The 19,555-nt window shown below is 45.5% G+C and overlaps 1 non-coding gene and 1 pseudogene across 1 annotated transcript; one reads left to right on the top strand and one right to left on the bottom strand.

The window, feature by feature from the left end:
• Positions 1 to 1,500: 1,500 nt before the first annotated feature.
• LOC103125780 (cytochrome P450 2B11-like) lies at positions 1,501 to 13,930 on the top strand (annotated as a pseudogene).
• On the bottom strand, positions 9,780 to 9,913 carry LOC132537348 (small nucleolar RNA SNORA70). The gene has a single exon (XR_009548796.1). It is a non-coding gene; the product is annotated as a small nucleolar RNA SNORA70 (small nucleolar RNA).
• Positions 13,931 to 19,555: the final 5,625 nt, after the last annotated feature.

Below are 19,555 nucleotides of genomic sequence, written 5' to 3'. Positions count from 1 at the left end.
CTGCTTCACTATGTATAACAGAGTGGGATTTCCTTCATTCACAGTGTGGCGTAACCCCTTCCCCCTGTCCTCAGCCACTGTTTCTGGCTGCAAATCTTTTCACGGCCCCAGAAAGAACTCCAGGGCCTGCTAGTAGTCACCCCCAATCTGCCATTTCTGCCTCTCAGCCCCTGGGCAGTACCAACCTGATTTCAGTCCCTGAGAAGCCTCCTCTGAACATTTGCTGTAGTGCACATAATGTGTGATCTTTCCTTGGTGGTTTTTCCATGTGACATGGTGCCTTTTCAAGGTGTCTCCACTTCTCTTTCTAGATCCTTCTGCTGCTCCTCCTCCAAACTGTAGACCACAGCTGCACATGTAGGCTGGCCTTGTCCAGCCTCTTTCTGCCTCTCCCCACTCCCCTTTGCTCTCTGTGAGGGCCTCCCTGGCACCTACCACCCACCACTCTGCAGCTGCGTGGCTTTGGGCTATTGTCTCTGGGTTCCCAGATCTTCCCCGTCCTAATCCCCAAAGTCTAAATAAACATTTGAGACTTAACCTCTTAGTGTCAGGTGCTATTGGTGCTGGGTTACTCATGACCCACAAAATGCCATGTTACTGGGGTTTCTTTTGATCATACCAAGATTTCAGTGCCTGTAGCAGCATGTGACAGATGACAGTAGTTTTTGCTGTGGAAGGAAGGAATGAAAGATGGATGGATGGATGGATGACTAGGTCAACCAGCTTCCAAATCCACCCAACATGGAGCTAGTCTGCCTCCATAGATAATATTACCTTCTCCACACTTCACTCCCAGAATCTTACCCTCAGAGAGACAGAGGACACTTCAGTTCTGACTGGCAGCCACTCTCAGTTCTTCACAATGGAAGGTCACCTTACCTTTGACAAAGCTGGCTGACAGTCACCCTGGCAGTTGGCAACACAATCACTCCAAGTACAGCCTCCTCTTGTTCCACCAGCTGCTACCAGTAGCCTCCTTATGGGAGGCACCCTCAAATTCAAGGGTGTTGTTTACCACCACACCTTCCTTGGGGACCTATCCTTGGCTTCTCAGCCCTGGTGGTGGTAATTGTGTGGAGTTGAAGCCCTCTTATCTTATGGTTTTGTCAGTGTTTCCTTTTTATAAATAAAATAAAATAAAAAGGAGTAAGCTTCTAAAAAAAAAGTAAGTACCACATCCCATATCAATGTGTTGCTATGTCTCCATCACCATCTGTGGGCCCCCTCCACCCTTTGTATCTCCTAAGATTTACATCTCTTGCAAATTCAGTTCCACCGCCCAAATTCAAGGATTGGTGTTAGGTTGGTTTGGTCTGGCATTTGTCTTGTCATCTGCACCTGTCATCTTCCTGTCATCTGCACCTGACACCTTCATGCTTCCTGTTGTCTCTGGGGAGCTGTTGCCAAGGTAAAGTCTTGGCAACCCTCCCAACCAAATACAGGAATGAGCAGTCTGGATAAAAGAAGAAGGGCAGGACGGAGGTAGACACTCAAAGGCCCATGATGCTCTCAGTCTTCTTGCTTCTGGTTGTCCTTCTTGAGCTCTTGTTATTCTGGGGTCACCCCACCTCCAGAGGCCACTTACCTCCTGGACCCCAGCCTCTACCGTTCCTGGGGAACATTTTGAGAATAGACCACAGGGGCTTACTCAAGTCCTTCCAGAAGGTGAGATGGGGTGTGGTGAGGGGCTGGAAGCAGGAGGCGGAAGTCCACAGGCAGCTTGGCAGACAGGAGGGGAACCTGTTGTGACTGGGGCATCTCTGGAAAGCTCAGCGTATGTCCTTCTCTAGTCAGGGTCTGGCCACATGTGCTCCCTTGTGAAGCTTCTCCAATTTCTTTCTTTTTAAGAAGTTTTATTTATCTATTATTTCTTATTTGATAGGTCAGAAAAAATTGAGAGAGAAAGGAGAGATAGGGAGAAAATAAAGAGAATCCACTCCTGGTGGCCATCCCCCCCCCACCTTATTGGATAAGAAAGAGAAAAATTGAGAGAGAAGGGGGAGACAGAGAGGCAGAGAGAAAGATAGACACCTGCAAGGGGGCTGGGTGGTAGCACGACTGGTTAAGCGCACATGGTGCAAAGCACAAGGACTGGGGCAAGGATCCCACTTCAAGCCCCTGGCTCCCCACCTTCAGGAGGGGGGTTGCTTCACAAGTGGTGAAACAGGTCTGCAGGTGTCTATCTTTCCCTCCCCTTTCTATCTTCCCCTTTGTCTCTCCATTTCTCTCTGTCCTATTCAACAACAATAACAACAATGGAAAAAATAGCTGCCAAGAGCAGTGGATTTGTAGTATAGGCACTGAGTCATAGTGATAATCCTGGAGGAAAATAAAAATAAAGAAGAAAGGCACCTGAAGACCTGCTTCACTGCTGGCACTCACGTGTAGTGGCTCCAGCCAGGGGGTAAGCCTCCAACCCTTCCTCGCTGGCTCTAGGGGCCCAGTGATTCAGAAAGCAGGCATTGGGGAATATTCTGGTATGAACACTCATTTATTTGGAGATGGGTACAGGTTTATAAAGAGAGTTAAAAAAGAACATTTTTCATATATGTCAGAAATTACAGGTTTCTTAAAGGTCAGCTTGCCCCTATGGTAGGGGGCTGTTATGACAAGAATTGATGCGATACATAAAGGTCAAGACAATTAGTCTCCATGATGCAGGCAAGTTAATTATCCAGAGGCATTTGAGAGAAGCATAGGGGTTAAACCAGTAAGGTGAGATAGAGAAGAAGAAAAACAAAACTTGATGTAAATCACAGATATCAAAGGACACAAGGAAATAGGATTTGGGGTCTTACTGCCTGGTGTTGAGGTGTATGATAGAGTGCGATCTCCTTTATGATCAAAAGGTGAAGTGGATGTGTAAACTTTGAGTGAATCCTAAAGCAGGCAACCATTTGGCCTGCTGCTAGCAGGGGAAACTAAGTGTGAGAGGCCTGTAGGCTTTCTGTCAGCTTGAGAGACTAACAAGGAGAAACTGAGTCTGGGAGACTTTTCCCTCTTGATTCATCTCTATAAGGAGAGAGGCTAACAAGTGAGGTTTCTTTCCAGACCTCCATCCAAGGATGGGAGAGTTCCCCTAAGCTCTACCAAGCTTTCACATAGTCCCACATTCACCACTTGTGAAGCATCCCCCCATAGGTGGTGAGTGGGGTCTTACCCTGGTCCTTGTGCATGTGCTTGCACATAGTACTATGAGTGCTTAACTGGGTGTTCTGACCCCCTGGCCTCCTCTCCTTTAAAGATTTTACTTATTTATGAGAAAGATAGAAGAAGAGAAAGAGAACCAGAACATCACTCTGGTGCATGTGCTGCTAAGGACTGAACTTGGGACCTCATGCTTGAGAGCCCAGTGCTTTACTCACTGTGCCACCTCCCAGACCACTTTCTATCTCCCCTTCCCTCCATCTTCCTTTCTTTCTCCCTTCCTTCCTTTCTTTTTTTCTTCTTTCTTTCGCCTTCTTTTCTACTCTCTCATTTTCTCTTTCTTTCCTAGCAGATTTATTGCTCAGACTCATTGCCAGCATGACTCCACACTCCACTGCTCTTTCTGGCAGCCATTTTTTCTTCCCTCTAGATAGAAGGTGAAAAATGGAAAGAAATGGAGAGGGAGAGGGAGGAAATGCCTCAGCACCACTGTGTCACTCCACCTTTTGTGAAGCTTCCCCCCCGAAGGCTCAGTCTGGGTGGTCTGGGGCTCTAACCCATGCCTGGTAATTTGTGTGCTGTACCAGGTGATCTATGTTAGGCATGGATATTGACAGGTGGATTCGTACTCCCAACTTGTTTCTACCTTTCCCTAGTGGGGTAGGGCTCTGGAGAGGCAAGGTTCTGGGATACATTGGAGAGGTAGTTGGATGAGGAGGTCAGGATGGCATCATAGTAGCATCTGCAACTTGGTAGCTGAAAGGCAGTAAGATATAAAGCAAATTGTTCAATAAACAGGAAGCCATAGGTAGGACTAGAACAAATGAAACTAGGGGTCTTTGTGTGGGAAGAAGCTAGGAAGTCTATTTTAGATGAGTCCCATGTGGTCCATGAGTTTAGTAATTTTTTATTAGTGATTTAATAATGACTGACAAGACTGTGGGATAAGAGGGGTATAATTGCATACAATTTCCACCATCAGAGTTCTGTATCCCATCCCCTCCATGGGAAGCTTCCCTATTCTTTATCCCTCTGAGAGTATGGAGCCAAGATCTTTTTAAAAAATATTTATTTATTTCCTTTTTGTTGCCCTTGTTTTTATTGTTGTTGTAGTTATTATTGTTGATGTCGTCATTGTTGGATAGGACAGAGAGAAATGTGCTGCCAGGGATTGAACTCGGGACCTCATGCTTTATCATTGTGCCATCTCCCGGACCACCACCCTGCAATTCTTCAAAACCAAGAGTGGTAGAATTCTTGGAAAACCTAAGAAAGGAGAACTTGTGTGTATGTGGAGGAGCTCATGGAGCTCAAGTGTCCATTCTTCCTGGATGGGGCTGCAGCCAGGGGGTTTTAGGCTGCTCAGAAAGATGTCACAGCAGTGTTAGAGTGAAGACCTGTCTCTCCACTTGGATAGAGAGATCTGGATCTTGTCTCCACAGCTGCAGGAGAAATATGGGGATCTTCACAATCTACCTGGGCTCCCAGCCTGCTGTTGAGGTATGAGGCCATGCAGGAGGCCCTGGTGAACCAGGCTGAGGCCTTCTCAGGCCGAGGGCCCATCGCCCTCCTTGACCCTGTCTTTCAGGGCACTGGTGAGTGGGCATGGGGGTAGGGGGCAGAGGTTTGGGAGAGGATGATAGGACTTTCTATGACTTTCCCTGATATTCCCTCTGTGCCTCCCACCAACCAGGTGTGGTCTTTGCCAATGGAAAGTGCTGGAAGATCCCACGACACTTTTCACTGGCCATCATGAAGGAATTTGGGATGGGGAAGAGGAGTATTGAGGAATGAGTCAAGGACGAGGCTCAGTGTCTAGTGGAGGAGCTGCAGAAATCCCAAGGTGAGCCTTTGGGTCAGGTTAGAGGCTCAGGAAGCCAAGCCTGGGGTGGAGGCAGGCTCAGTGAGATAGGTGTAGAGACATAGAGCAAGGGAACATGACTGATGGAGAGAGAGCGGAGGGGCAGAGAGGTATAAAAGCAAGTTCAGGAGAAGGAGTCATGGGGTAGACAAAAAAATGAAGGGGGCCAGGCAGTGGTATACCCAGGTAAATGCACATATCACTATGAAAAAAAAGACCTGGGTTCAAGTTCCTGCTACCCACCAACAGGGGAAGCTTCATGAGTGATGCAGAGGTCTTCAGGTGTCTATCTTTCTCTCTCCTTCTTGCTCTCTCCCTCCCCTCTTATTTTCTCTCTGTCCTGTCTTATCACTTATAGCAGGAAGAAAGAGAAAAGTGAAAAAGCTAGAAAGAGTAAAAACAGAGACTTCCCAGGAGAGAAGGTGAAGCAGAGGAAACAGGAGAGAGAGAGAGAGAGAAGGAGAGACAGAAAATCCAAAGACCCTGATAAAGATCAAGCCAGAAGCAGAGGGGAAAGGAAAATATTTAGGCAGAAAAAGATGAGGATAGAAATAGAGTCAGGGCTAGTGGGATAGCTCACTTGGATAGTGCACTGCTTTGCCATATGTTCAATACAGATCCCCCATCGCACTGAAGAAAGCTTTGGTGCTGTGGTCTCTTTCTCTGTCTCTTTCTGAACAAAAGGGAAGAGTAGAAAAGGAGTGAAAAGAAAAGAAAAGAGAAAAGATAGAGAGAGAGAAATAGAGTCAGAGGAACACAGTGTTGGTGAGGTCAGGGAGAGGGACACGCAAACAGACAGAGGAGTTAAAAAAGAAGCACAGGAGGTGTTGCATCTCAGACTGAGTCAGAAACAAGAACTGAGAAAGATACAGGTGCACCAAGAAAGTCAGACTAAGAGAAGACCAGAAAACCAGTCAAGAGCTGTGATGAATGACAGAAGAACTGTGGTGGTGGGGATTGGGAGCTGTATATACACCCACATATAGGTGTGAAAATTTACTCATAAAATCATCTGATCCTCTGAACCAATGTGTAATCAATCAAAGAAAATGCCCAAGAGTAGAGATGCCTCCAAGGAAAAAGAAAAGCAGAGGAAGTCGACAGAGTTGAGGCCAAGAGAGAGAGGACCAAAGGCATCCATCAGGTTTAGATCTGAGCTCCCCAGAAGGACAGAGAGAGGAATCCCACTTCCCCAACCATGACACATCTCTCATCCACAGGGGTCTATCTGGAGCCCACCTTCCTTCTTCACACTGTCACTGCCAATGTCATCTGCTCCATTGTCTTTGGCAAGTGTTTTGACTATCATGACCCCAAGTTCTTATGGCTGCTGAACTTGTTCAATGAGATGTTCAGCATGATCAGTTCTTTCTACAGTGAGGTGAAGCCAATAAGTCCACCGTGGGCCAGGAAACCTGAGTGGGTGGGTGGTCTCTCATCAGATGAGATGTCTTCTGTTTTTGAACACATAAGGCAGAATGCACCAAGAGGTTGCTTTATTTTATTATTTATTCTATTTTAACAATTTTTATTATCTTTATTTAATTACTGGATAGAGACAGCAAGATATTGAGAGGAGGGGATGATAGAGAGGGAGAGAGACACCTGCAGCCCTGATTCACCACTCATGAAGCTTCCCCCCTGCAGATGGAGACAGGGATTTGAACCTGGGTCCTTACACATTGTAACATGTGTGCTCAACCAGGTGCACTACCCAGCCTCCCTTCTATTTTTTAAATGCATAGTCTTCTCACTGATTTAAGGTAAGAGAAACACAGAGAGAAAGATACAGAGACCAGAATACTACTCAGCTCTGGTTTATGGTGGTGCTGGGCATTGAACCTGGGATATCAGAGCCTCAGGCACAAAAGCCTTTTTGCATCACCATTATGCTGTCTCGTCAGTCCGAAGCTGCTTTTTCTGTCCACACACTTCACCTCCTGCACCCTCCTAGGGGAGCTGATGAATGGGGAGGGAGGTACAAATCAGGTCTTTGACAAGGGTGGGCTGTGTGGAAAGAGAGATGGAGCTCAGCTGGGAGGCCAATTCCCAGGACGCCCTGCCCAGTGTAGGCTATGACCTCAAACCCACCATGGAAGGCCTGGACTCTAAGAGCTATATGTTCTGGGACCTACTCTGCTTTCCTGCAGGTGTTTCAAATTCTCCCCAGCATTATGAAATACTTTCCCTGCACCCATACTCGCTGAAGGACTTGGCCACTGAAAACATCAAGATGCATCGGAAGACCCTGGATCCCAGCTCCCCGAAGGACTTGATTGACTGCTTCTTGATCTGCATGGACAAGGTCAGGGCTGGGCTGAACTGGGGGTCGCTGGGAAAACGACAGCCCCTGTAGACACTGAGCTAACACATTTAGGTACTTTATGAGCTCTCTCTCACCCCCCTCATATATATATATATATTATATATATATATATTTATTTTATTTTATTTTATTTTTGGCCTCCGGGTTATCGCTGAGCCTATGTGCCGGCACTACAAATTCACTGCTCCTGATGGCCGTTTTTTTCCATTTTATTGGATAGTAAAGAGATAAATTGAGAGAGGAGGGACAGGTAGAGAGGAAAAGAGAAATACACCGTCCCACCTGCTTCATCGCTTGTGCAGCAGAACCACTGTATGTAGGTAGGGAGTGGGAGCTTGAACCAGGTCCTCGCACAGGCCCTTGAGCTTCATACTACCTGCACTTAAGTGGGTATGCCACTGTCTGCTACTCCTCCTGCAACCTCTGCATAGATACCCTTTAGTAAAGTCTGTAAAGAGCTAAGAATGAAAACATCTACGTGCAACTGAGTGTCTCTGAGCCCACATATCCTCCTTTGTTTTTAATTGGGCAGAGACCCATGTCTGTTCTGATTGGTTGGAAGCCATATTTGTTCAGAGTGTTTGAGAGACAGGAATGTTCTGATTGGTTAGAAACCAGATCTGTGCTGGGTTGGAAATCGTGTTTATCCTGATTGGTTGGAAGCCATTTCTGTGTTTGGGAGTCATATCTGTTCTGATTGATTAGGAGAGCATCTTCAGTAATCACTTCTGGATAGACAATCGTAAGATTCAGTAACTGGAGACACTTAAGAACATCTACTTTTAGAGACGGTAACAACAATTGTTTATTGAGCATGTAACACATAACATTAAAATAGCACCAGATGGTGAATTAAGGTTGAATTCTCTACCTGCCCACAGACACACAGTTAGCATACATTAGGGCCTATGTTTAAGCCTAGACTCTTGTGTTACTATGTCAGTCTTGAATAAAGGAAAAAAGAAAGAAAAAGAGAAACTGGCATAGAGTAACACGAGGCATTGAGGGTGTGTGGAAAGAAAGAAAATTTTCTCCTTGTCTCTCTGCCATATATATAATCAAGAAACGGGGTATTTTTTTGCAAGAGGAGAAGTCAAGGATTATCTTTTGTCATCCCTAGGAATGTCCTGATCCTGACAGTGACTTCTGTGAGAAGAATCTCATCCACACGGTGCTCTCTCTAATTTTTGCAGGCACAGAGACCTCCAGCATCACTCTCTGCTACAGGCTCCTCCTCCTCCTCCTTAAGAATCCAGATGTCTTAGGTGAGCTGGGCTTATCCTGTGTGGAACCCGGAGAGGGTTGAGAATCTCTGCCACCACTCTGGAAGGAGTTTGGATGATGGGTGAGAATAGACCATTTCTGTTCAGTCTGAGAAGTAAAAAAAAAAAAAAAAAAATTCCCCATTCCTAGGGATTTGTGACATGTAACAAAGCTCTGTTACAGAGAGAGCTCTTGAAAGCCAGGGTACTTTATGGTTTACAGTGTTTATTTTTTTGTTTTCCACTGGAGTTATCTTTGAGGTTTGGTTCCTTCATGAGAACTCCACCACGCCTGGCAATCTTTTTTCTTTTTCTTTTTTTTTTTTGATAGAAGAAGAGAGAGACAGTGAAAGAAGTGACACTTGCAGCATTGCTCCACCTCTCATGGAGCTTCTCTGCAGGTGGGGACCAGGGATTTGAACCCAGGTCTTTGCTCCTGGTCTTGTGTGTGCTCGACTGCACGACTGCTTGACCCTCTTCAGGATATTTTTCATTCAAGGAAGCATTCAGTGGTTTAGAAGGTGATGTTTACACTTATGAAGTGCTTTGTGACTTGCAGAAATATTTTGATGATTTTAAGGTACTTTATGGTTTATAATAGCATGCCACAGGGGACAAAGCACTAGCTGTCTCCAAATATTTTGCAATCTACAAAAACACTTGCCTCTTGATAGACTCTTTTAGGTTGTTAAAGAGCTTAACTAACTGGAGTATATTGCTGATTTGTTACCAGGAAGACCCTTGTTGATTCTTTTTTTATTTTTAAGCAGGCTCTTGATTTATTGTAATTGATTAAGGGACACCTCTGAGGCTGTCAGGAGTGCAGGACCCACCATTTGTCCAGGGGACCATGGTTGGGGATGTATTTGACGTCACAGTCATCTGAGATAAGGTGTTTTTCAGCCACCATGTCTTCAAATTCATCTGCGTTAAACTTGGTGAAGCCCCACTTCTTGGAGATGTGGATCTTCTACCGTCCAGGGAATTTGACCTTGGCCCTGTGCAGGGCCTCAACCACATGTTCTTTGTTTTGTGGCTTGCTGCGGATGGATATGATGACCTGGCCAATGTGGACTCTGGCCATGCTGCCCTGGGGCTTCCCCAAAGCACCTCACATCCCTGTCTGGAGCCTAAGGCTAGGGACAGCAGGAGGTCAGGCACAAAATGAACACAGAGTAGGAAGGGCTGTCTCCTGGGTGCCTTAGGGCAGCCTATTCAAGCAACAGGCTGCATACATTACCTAGAAGGCTGTTGTTTGCAGCCACTGCACACTGGGCGCCATGGGGAGGGCAGCATGGTCAGCTTAATTGGCTGCAGAGACCCTTGTTGAATCTTAGGAGGTATGTCTGTGGAGAAATTTGGAGAAATTCTCATCTAATATAGCTCCCTTATTATATTTAATGAATGAATTCATTATTTTCTAAGCAGAACCCTACTCATCTCTGGTTTATGGTGATGCTCAGGAATGGACTTGAGACCTTGGAGTCTTAAGCATGAAAGCCTTTTGCATAATTACTACGCTCTCTAGGCCTATCTTTAATGCATTTAAGTCCCAAAGAGAGGAAGTAATTGATTCAAATTCACAAAAAATGTCAATGGGACACAATAATATGCACCCCACCAAGGTCTAGATTTACTCATTTTTAGTTTAAAAAACAGTGACCTAGAGTATTAAATGGACTTCCAGCTACCCATCCTTATCCAAGTGAGTCACTCTCACAAATAAGGAGAGGAAACTTACCCATAAAACAATAGACACTTCCCCACAAAGAAGGTATTGGCTTTCTTTCTGTGCTTTCATTGAGAAAGAACTGCAATGCCCAACAGCTTAGGGAAGAGTTTACAAGACTATCTCCCCAATCTTCAGGTGCTGTAGGGGTGACTTGGTTGAAGCTGCAATTTTGAGTATTCACTGATGTCTCCTCTCCTTCTGCCCTGGTTTTAGAGAAGGTCCAAGCTGAGACTGACAGATTGACAGATTGGCTGAGATTGGCTCACATAGTCTCCCGTCCCTTGGGGATCGGGCCAAAATGCCATACACAGATGCAGTCATTCATGAAATTCAACTATTCAGTGACATCATTCCCCTTGGAGTTCCCCATTTAGTCACCAAGGAAACTCACTTCCATGGGTATTATCTCCCTAAGGTGAGATTGGTAAGACCTAAAACCGTAGGTGGCAGGTGCTATTTGCTGCAGTCTTGTAGTTCAGATCTCTGGTTGCTGTGTTGCAGAAATTACAGGCCAGCAAGAACTAAGTATCACTCAGAGGTTAGGCAAACACGCCTTTATTATGCTAGTGAGGCCCCAGCAAGCTTGTGCTCTAAGTCTGAGCTCCAACAAGGCTGCATGGTGCTTTCATCTGCTTCAAGTCAGGAGATTCTCAGAGTGGGATCAGAAGAGCAGGAAGCAAAGAAGCAAAAGTATTATCAGTTTGAGGGAGGGGTCGTTACATTGAGGCATGTATTTTTATCAGGTTAGGTAATTCATATATATATATATATATACACACACACACACACACACACACACACACACATATATATATATATATATAATTTACTTATTAATGAGGAAGATAGGAGAGAGAGAAAGAACCAGACATCACTCTGGTACATGTGCTGCCACGGATTGAACTCACGACCTCATGCTTGAGAACCCAATGCTTTATCCACTGCACTACCTCCTGGACCACCAGATTAGGTAATTCTTAGGGCCTTTTATTTTTCTTATCATTTGGACTGCAATGACAGGTTTTATTTATGGGTTTGTATGGAAGGGAGGAAAATTTCTGAAATAGTTCTGTCTTTCCTCCTTTACCTTAATTTCTTACCTTAAGTGTGTGTGTATGTGTGTGTGTGTGTGTGTTTTTCTTTTATCATTTTACTGGGGGAAGAATGTACAATCTTTCATCTCTCTATAAGTGTCTGCAAAACACTCTCATCACTCCCAACCTGTGTCCCTTTCCAACACCTTTATTTGCTCTAAAAATTATCATATACTTGTTATCTAACCTAACTGTATTAAAAAAATTATTTATTTATTTATTCCCTTTTGTTACCTTTGTTGCTTTATTGTTGTAGTTATTATTGATGTCATTGTTGTTGAATAGGACAGAAAGAAATGGAGAGAGGAGGGGAAGACAAAGAGGGGGAGAGAAAGATAGACACCTGCAGGCCTGCTTCACCGCCTGTGAAGTGACTCCCCTGCAGGTGGGGAGCCAGGGGTTCGAACTGGGATCTTTACACCGGTCCTTGCACTTTGTGCCACCTACACTTAACCCGCTGTGCTAACACCTGACTCCCCCAACAGTCTTTTTTAAAAACTAATTTCTCATCTTTCCTCTCTCCCTCCCTCCCTTATGACATATTGAAAGGTCTATGCTCTTCCTTCCACACTTTAAGTTTATATGAACATATATACCCTATCCCCCAACAAGGATCAGTCTGTCTCTACTGCATTTATCCCTCAGCAGGGTATGAGTCCCATGTTCCCCTCCATCTTTAAGTTGACACCACTGCAATTTACATAAAGAATTTTATTATGTGTGTTTCCTTTCATCACACTATACTGTGGATAGTTTGCAGGTCCATATCTGGAGCTCAAACTCCAATTTTTTTTTTTTTTTTGTGGCTTCATGTGTTTCTGAGTTTAGATGTACTTAGTGGTGATGTTCACTACATCTAATTACCCTATGGACACCAACCCACCAGATTATATTCTGGCCCATGTGCTGGGTCTTTGAAAGCCTCTATTGAGCTGGATATAAACTCTTTAGTTGAAGGCCATGGGAAAGAAAGACAGGATGGTTGGTGGGATGCCTAGAGCACTCAAAACACAGTTCTTAAATAGAGCAGAAATATTTCAGCCTACCAGCCACCTGATTAGAGCCAAAGAGAGGCTGAAGTTCATTATTAACCTCCATCCCATATTTGATCCAGTCAATCCTTACTAATGGTTATTTGGGCTCTTCTTGGCTTTCATGTCTTCTTAGGGTATTCCTGTATATGCCATGCTGAACTCTGTCCTCCATGACCCACTCTGTTTTGAGAAACCAGATGTCTTCTGTCCTGGCCACTTCCTGGATGCAGATGGGAACTTTCAGAAACAGGAAGCCTTCATCCCTGTCTCCATGGGTAAGCCATGCCCTTCCCTACCCCAGAGGACATCTGATTGTCCCCTCTTGTGCATGTAACTTTCTCCCTCTGTGCAACTCCACACACTGGGTGAATGTATTTTTAAAACTGAGGATTCTGAAGGGAAGGAGAAGCTGGACATCTGCAGAGACAAAGAAGGAAGGAAAGAAGGAAATAAAGGAGAATGATGGTTGGAAGTCATGGATTTTGTTAGCCAGGCCAGACTAAGCTGGGATAAACAACCCAAACAACACATCATCCAAGGCCAAAGCCAAACAACACACTTCCTGCTCATACAACATGCCCATCCTACACTACCCCACTTCTTTAGAGACCAGGGAGAATGTCAATCCAGGAATAACCACAGGACACCCGTCAGTCTAGCCCTTCCTTCCTGGGCCAAAATAAGTCCCATCTAAGTTCAACTCAGTGGAGATGTTTGATGAAGCTGGAGATGTGCCATGCATATCTGTGAAAGGGGACACACCTCCCCACCCTGTTCCAGGAAGTTCCAGGCATGGCCCCTCCCTTGCAAATGGCAGTGGGCACCAGCCTGTGCTGAAGACAAGGGAAGGACAAGAATAGGAGCAGAAGCAGCTTCCATGAAAAAACAACTAGCAGGCATAAATGAGTATGCAAATCTATGCAGAATGAAAATGCAAATAGTTGTAAATGGACATGCAAATGTGTGAATGAGCACCTGGTAGTATGTAAATGAGTCCTTGAGAGTATGTAAAGGACTATGCAAGTGAGCACATGCAAGTATAAAAAAGAGTATGTGAGACTATAAGCACGGAAGAGTACACGAGAGTATGTAAATGAGCACGAGAGTATGTAAATGAGCATACAGTTGTGTTGGGAGGTGGGGTGGCGAGATCTTCCCCAGCTCCCTGGCAGTGATTGCCCTCCTCTTCCTCCTCAGGAAAGCGCGTGTGCATGGGCGAGGGCTTGACGCGCACCGAGCTCTTCCTCTTCTTGACCTCCATACTGCAGAACTTCTCCTTGGACTTCCCACTGGCCCCACAGGACATCGACCTTATACCTTGGGAGAATGTGCTGGCAAAACTGCCCCCGTTGTTTGAGCTCTGCTTCCTGCCCCGTCAAGGAGGGGTCCTGGGCGGGCAGCCCCCAGCAGAGGCCTCGCACCTACAGACCCTGGAGGCCTCCTGACTTCCCTGTTCCCTCTGCCCTTCCCTCCCTCCCACGTGCAGGAGTCACTATTCATACCCAGGAGGCCTTCCCTGTAGAAGGTGGGGGGTGGGGGCGGTAGCCCTTCAGGCTTCACGGCCACCCATAGCTTTCTGTTACAGCTACCCCTTGCCGTTCGGGAAACTGAGGCCCAGAACGGGGCAGATCTAGATCCATGGTTACAGTGAACAGCAGCGGGGTCCCGATGCTCTGCTCCGCACATTCACCGCCTCCCTCCCCTCCCAGTCTCTGTACAACCCCCCCCCCCCACACACACACACCCCATCCCAGCTCTTGGAGTGAAAGTGCCAATTCAGGCTTCAACCCCTGTGAGCTCAGACTATCTCCCTCACTCCTCTGATTTTATCCTCCTAAATCCACTGAAACGAAAATGAAGTTTTGCTCTTTGGAAGCTCCCTGGTTACCTAGCTCTCTTTTTTCTCAATTGAAGCTCACATAACACATTATAAAGTGCTTTAAGTGGGCTGGGAAGACAGCATAATAGTTCTGCAAAAAGGCTTTCATGCCTGAGGCTCTGACGTCCCAGGTTCCATCCCCTAGCACCACTGTTAGGGGTCTGATGAGAGAAAGAACCTCTTTAGCTAAAAGCAGTCAGAAACACCTCCTACACGAGGACTCCCTTCCTCCCTGATTGCAAAGGTGGCAAACTGCATATGGAGGCAGATATGAGCATCTGAAGTCTGGGGCACAACCACTAAGGATCAAGAGAGTCCCCAGAAGCAACTATAAAACCTGGAAGGCCAGGAAGCTTGGAGCCCCTTCACCACCCTTTTCTGTTCCTTTTCACCCAATCTTAGCTTTCTCTTGATAAATGTTCATCTCTCTGAAACTGCCTCACTTGTGATTCTTCCGTGTGGAGGACAGTCTAAGACCCTCAGAAGGGAGCTTAAGACGAGAACTTCCTTGTTCCCTCTCACTTCCCTCTAACACACCATAACCCAGAGCTGAGCAGAGCTCTGGTGTCATGTATATATATATAATTTGAACCCGTGACTACTGAGCTACTCTTGTCTCTAGTTGATTCCAAACCATTCTCATGACCCTCAGAGGACACCCCAGCCCCATTAAGAAGCCAGTCTTCCCTGTTCCCCTTCTCTCTAGACCCTGGAATTGCCAGTATGCATCTGTCTCCTGTCTGTTGAAGTTCCATATAAGTGGGCTCATATATTGAGGGCCCTTGTGACTGGTTTTTCTGACTTAGTGCTATGTTCCTATCCATACCTTATTTCTTTTCATGACCAAAGGATCCCCACTGCATGAGAATTCCTCATTTGGTTTATTCCCTGATCAGTCACTTGACATTTGGGTTTTCTTTTCTTTTTTTTTAAACTTAAAAAATTTTATTGTTGTAATTATTATTGTTGTTATTGATTTCATTGTTTTTGGATAGGACAGAGAGAAATGAAGAGAAGAGGGGAAGACAGAGGGGGGAGAGAGAGATAGACACCTGCAGACCTGCTTCACCTCCTGTGAAGCGACTCCCCTGCAGGTGGGGAGCCGGGGGCTTGAACCAGGGTTCTTAGACTGGTCCTTGTGCTTCGTACCACTTGCGCTTAACCCGCTGCACTGCCGCCTGACTCCCTAAAAACTTTTTAAAATATTTATTTATGCCCTTTTGTTGCCCTTGTTGTTTTATTGTTGTAGTTATTATTGTTGTTGTTATTGATGTTGTAGTTGTTGGACAGGACAGAGCGAAATGGAGAGAGGAGGGGAAGACAGAGAGGGGGAGAGAAAGACAGACACCTGCAGACCTGCTTCACCTCCTGTGAAGCGACTCCCCAGCAGGTGGGGAGCCAGGCTCCAACTGGTTCCTTAAGCCGGTCCTTGTGCTTTGTGCCACATGTGCCACATGTGCTTAACCCGCTGCGCTACCGCTTCTTTTCTTTTTTTAAATTTAGTTTCTCTTTACTGTGAACAGGGTGGCCCTGGTTTTTTGTTTGTTTGCTTGTTTTTAGTTATTATTACTTTAGACAGAGGTTTGCTCAAGTCTGGTTTATGGTGGTACTGGGGATTGAATTCAGGACCTTAAGAGGCTCAAGCATGAAAGACTTTTGCATAATCACTATGCTATTTCCCCAACCCTTACAACTATCACTATATACTTCTTTATTTTTAAATTGTATTTTATCAGAACACTGCTCAACTCTAGCTTTTGGTGGTGCTAGGGATCAAACCTGGAACCTCAGAGGCTCAAGAACGAAGATCTTTTGCATAACCACCATACTATCTCCCTGGCATTCAATTATTATTATTTTTTAATTCATGAAACAATGTTTCACAAGACTGTTATTGTCTCGGGGATATAATTTTACATCTCTCCAAGTTACATGTTAGTGCCCCTCACCCACCACCAAAGTGCCGTTCCCATTTATTTATTTCCCACCAGGATTATTGCTGGGACTTGGTGCCTATGCACGCTGAATCCCCTACTCCTGGTGGCCACCTCCCCCTTTTATTTGATAGGGCACAGAGAAACTGCAGGGGGAGGGGAGACAGAGAAGGAGCATTTCCACAGCAGGACATCCATCTGGTTTTCATTCCTAACAATGTGAAACTACCCTGTTCTCCCTGGATTGGATACACAGATTCACAATCTTAGCACGACTGGCTAAGAGAAGAGGGTGGGGTGGCTAAGAAACTGGTTTTGGGCACAGCCTCTTATGTGGCTGTGACCACTCTCACACACCTATCTGGGATTCCTTAACAGCTGGGAGTTTGAGAGCAGCAGCCAGTGGGGTGTATATACAAAACTAAGACACCTACCAGCCAGCATCACCAGCAGGCCCCCAGGCAGAACTAGCTCATCAAACCACTCTAAGAATGAAAAGATTAGCATTTCTCATATCACGCACAATACTGCTATCACTGGTGCCATCTCCCTGCCCTGCCCTGCCCACTGCATTCCATTTTTCAAGGTGGTTACAAAATTCCACCCAGATCCAAGGGGAGGAGAGCAGTGGAAAGTCTTTGTCACAAGGGAAGAAGAGTGCTTGGGACATTGCTGCAGCTTTGTGTATTCGGAGAATGAGATTCCTCAGATAGGCTGGAATGGGGCCGTTTGGGGGTAAGGTAGTCTACCTCTTCGAAGCAAAAAAAAATTAACCAATCAGTTAAAAAGATCCTTTTTATTTAAAAAATTTGTTTGATTGATTAGTTTAATTTATTTATTTTAAGAAAAAGATCCCTTTTTTAAAAAAACAGCAGAGCCAGCTGTTTTTTTAAAACAACTAAGAGATAGTTTCATGGTTATGCAAAAAAAGACTTTCACGGCTGAGACCCCAGATTCAATCCCCCAAAGGTCCCAGGTTCAATACCCAGTGCCACCATAAACCAGAGATGAGCAGGGTTCTGGTTAAAACAACAACTACAAAATAGTAGGACTTTCCATAGTGATTAGCATATTAGAAAAACACATTGCCAGAAACGACATTCTTTTTCTCTTAACAAAGACTTTGATGTTGACAGCTACTTTATACATTACAAAACACTTCAGGGCTAGGGAGACAGCTTAATGGTTCTGCAAATGACTCATGTCTGAGACTCTGAGCTCCCAGAGTTAATCCTTGGCACCATCATAAACCAGAGCTGAACAGTAAATTGGTCTTTATCTCTCTGTGCCTTTCTCTCTCAGATCTGCTTTGTTACTTGTGAAGTGTCTTGCCTGTAGGCGGGGAGCCAGGGGCTTGAACCCTGACCTTTTCTAATGTCCTTGCATTTAATACTGTGTGCACTTTACTGGGTGCTCCGCTGCCCAGCAGTGGGTCCCATTGTTTCTCTGTGGCAACTAGTAGAAAGTTCCTGGGAAACAAGGAACCCAACCCTAGACCAGCTCACCCTCCTGTTATAGCAATGCATGAGGGTAGTAAGAGATCAGGTTTTTGAGAGGAAAGTAGGTTTGGATGTGGTCATGAAGGTGGTACACCCCACCCCAGTGACATGAGTGCTAAAAGGAAGAGGAGGAGGAAGAGAAGTAGTAGAAACCAGAGTATCTGGTCCACCATGTGAGGACCCAGCAAAAAGACAGCGATCCTCAAGCCAGGAAGAGTGCCCTCACCACGAGTCTGCAGGTTCCTGGGTCTGGGGCTTCTCAGCCTCTAGAACTACCATGAGAATGAAGTAAGTGCCTGCTGTCAGGGGCCAAGCAGTGGCACAGCCAGTAAGCACGCACATTATCACCATGTGCAAGGACCTGGGTTCAAGCCCCTGCTCCTCATTTGCAGAGGAAGGATGCTTCCCAGGTGGTGAAGCAGGTCTACAGGGGGTCTCTGTTTCTCTCTTCTTTCCTGTTTTCCTCTCCTCTCTGTCCTAATAAAATATGAAGGAGATGGAGGAAGAAAAGGGGGTAGTAGCATCCCTGGTAGAGAAAACTCCCTGGTAGAGAAAACAGATCTCTAAAGCTGTCTCTCTCTCCTCTATTTCCCCTTTCCCTCTCAAATTCTCTGCTTCTATATAAATTAAATGAAATAATTTAAGAAAGAAAGGAAAAATGTGGTCACTGGGAGCAGTGGATTCATAATACCTGCACTGAGTTCCATTAGTAACCCTGGTGGCAAAAAAGAAAAAAAAATAAACCTGCTGTTTAAGCCATAAGGTCTGAAGTGTTTTGTCACTGCAACATGAACCAGTTACAACATACACCAGGCTTGTGTTCACTCCTGGTGAAACGGGTCATGCAGGTGAGACTTAGTGCACCCATGGGACTTATTTGTTTGGAATCTGTCTCCTAGCTACTCCACTGGCCCTGTCTTAGTTTGTTATAGGTGTTGGCTTGCTCAGGATTCAAGAACAAAAGTAGCACGGGAGGCACATTGTTGGCACAGCTCACCTCTGCTGACTCCAGGCCACAGAGACACCTGAGACATCACAGTTAAGGTAAAAGAAAAATGATGACCTCTGAAGACTCTCAGTGGTTTGTTTTCTTATTTTTTAAATTGCCACCAGTGTTATCATGGAGGCTGGTGCCTGCCTTCATAATGAATCCACTGCTCCTTGCAATCTTTTTTTTTTTCTTCTTCTTTATTTTGATAGGAAAGAGAGAACTTGACAGGGGGCACAGAGATACAGAGAGACACACAGAGAGAAGACCCCTACAGACCTGCTTCACCGCTCGTGAAGCTTCCCTCCTGCAGATGGGAGCTGGGGAGCTTTAACCCATTTCCCTGTGCACTCAACTGTGTGCACAAGCTCCAGGCCCAGGTTTTTTTTTTTTTTTTTTTAAATAGTTATGTATTGATTTTACTTGATAGGACAGAGAGAAATGGCGAAAGAAGGAGAAAATAGAGAGGGAGAAAGAAGGAGAGTACCTGCAGCACTGTTTCACTAGTCTTGAAGCTTCTCCCTGAAGGAGGGCTTGAACTTGGGACCTTGTGTATGGTAACAAGTGCACTTCAACTGGGTGTGCCACCACCAGCCGTGACTCTCAGCAGTTTGAAGAGCTCCCCAGACTGTGGCAAAAAGGTAGTGGCACAGAGAAGGTTGGCACAACCTGAGTGCACCTCACTCTGGGTGCCCTCTCAATGAAACACACGTAACTTATTTTTTTAGCTGTCAGGGCTTCAGACCTGTGATTCCATGGCTCCTGGCAAAATGTTTTTTATTTTTAAAGATAGAAGATG

This window comes from Erinaceus europaeus, chromosome 2 (genome assembly GCF_950295315.1).
Source record: "Erinaceus europaeus chromosome 2, mEriEur2.1, whole genome shotgun sequence".
Taxonomy (NCBI): Eukaryota; Metazoa; Chordata; class Mammalia; order Eulipotyphla; family Erinaceidae; genus Erinaceus; species Erinaceus europaeus.
Note: the sequence above shows the minus strand (reverse complement) of the source record. Positions and strands in the feature narration are given on the sequence as shown.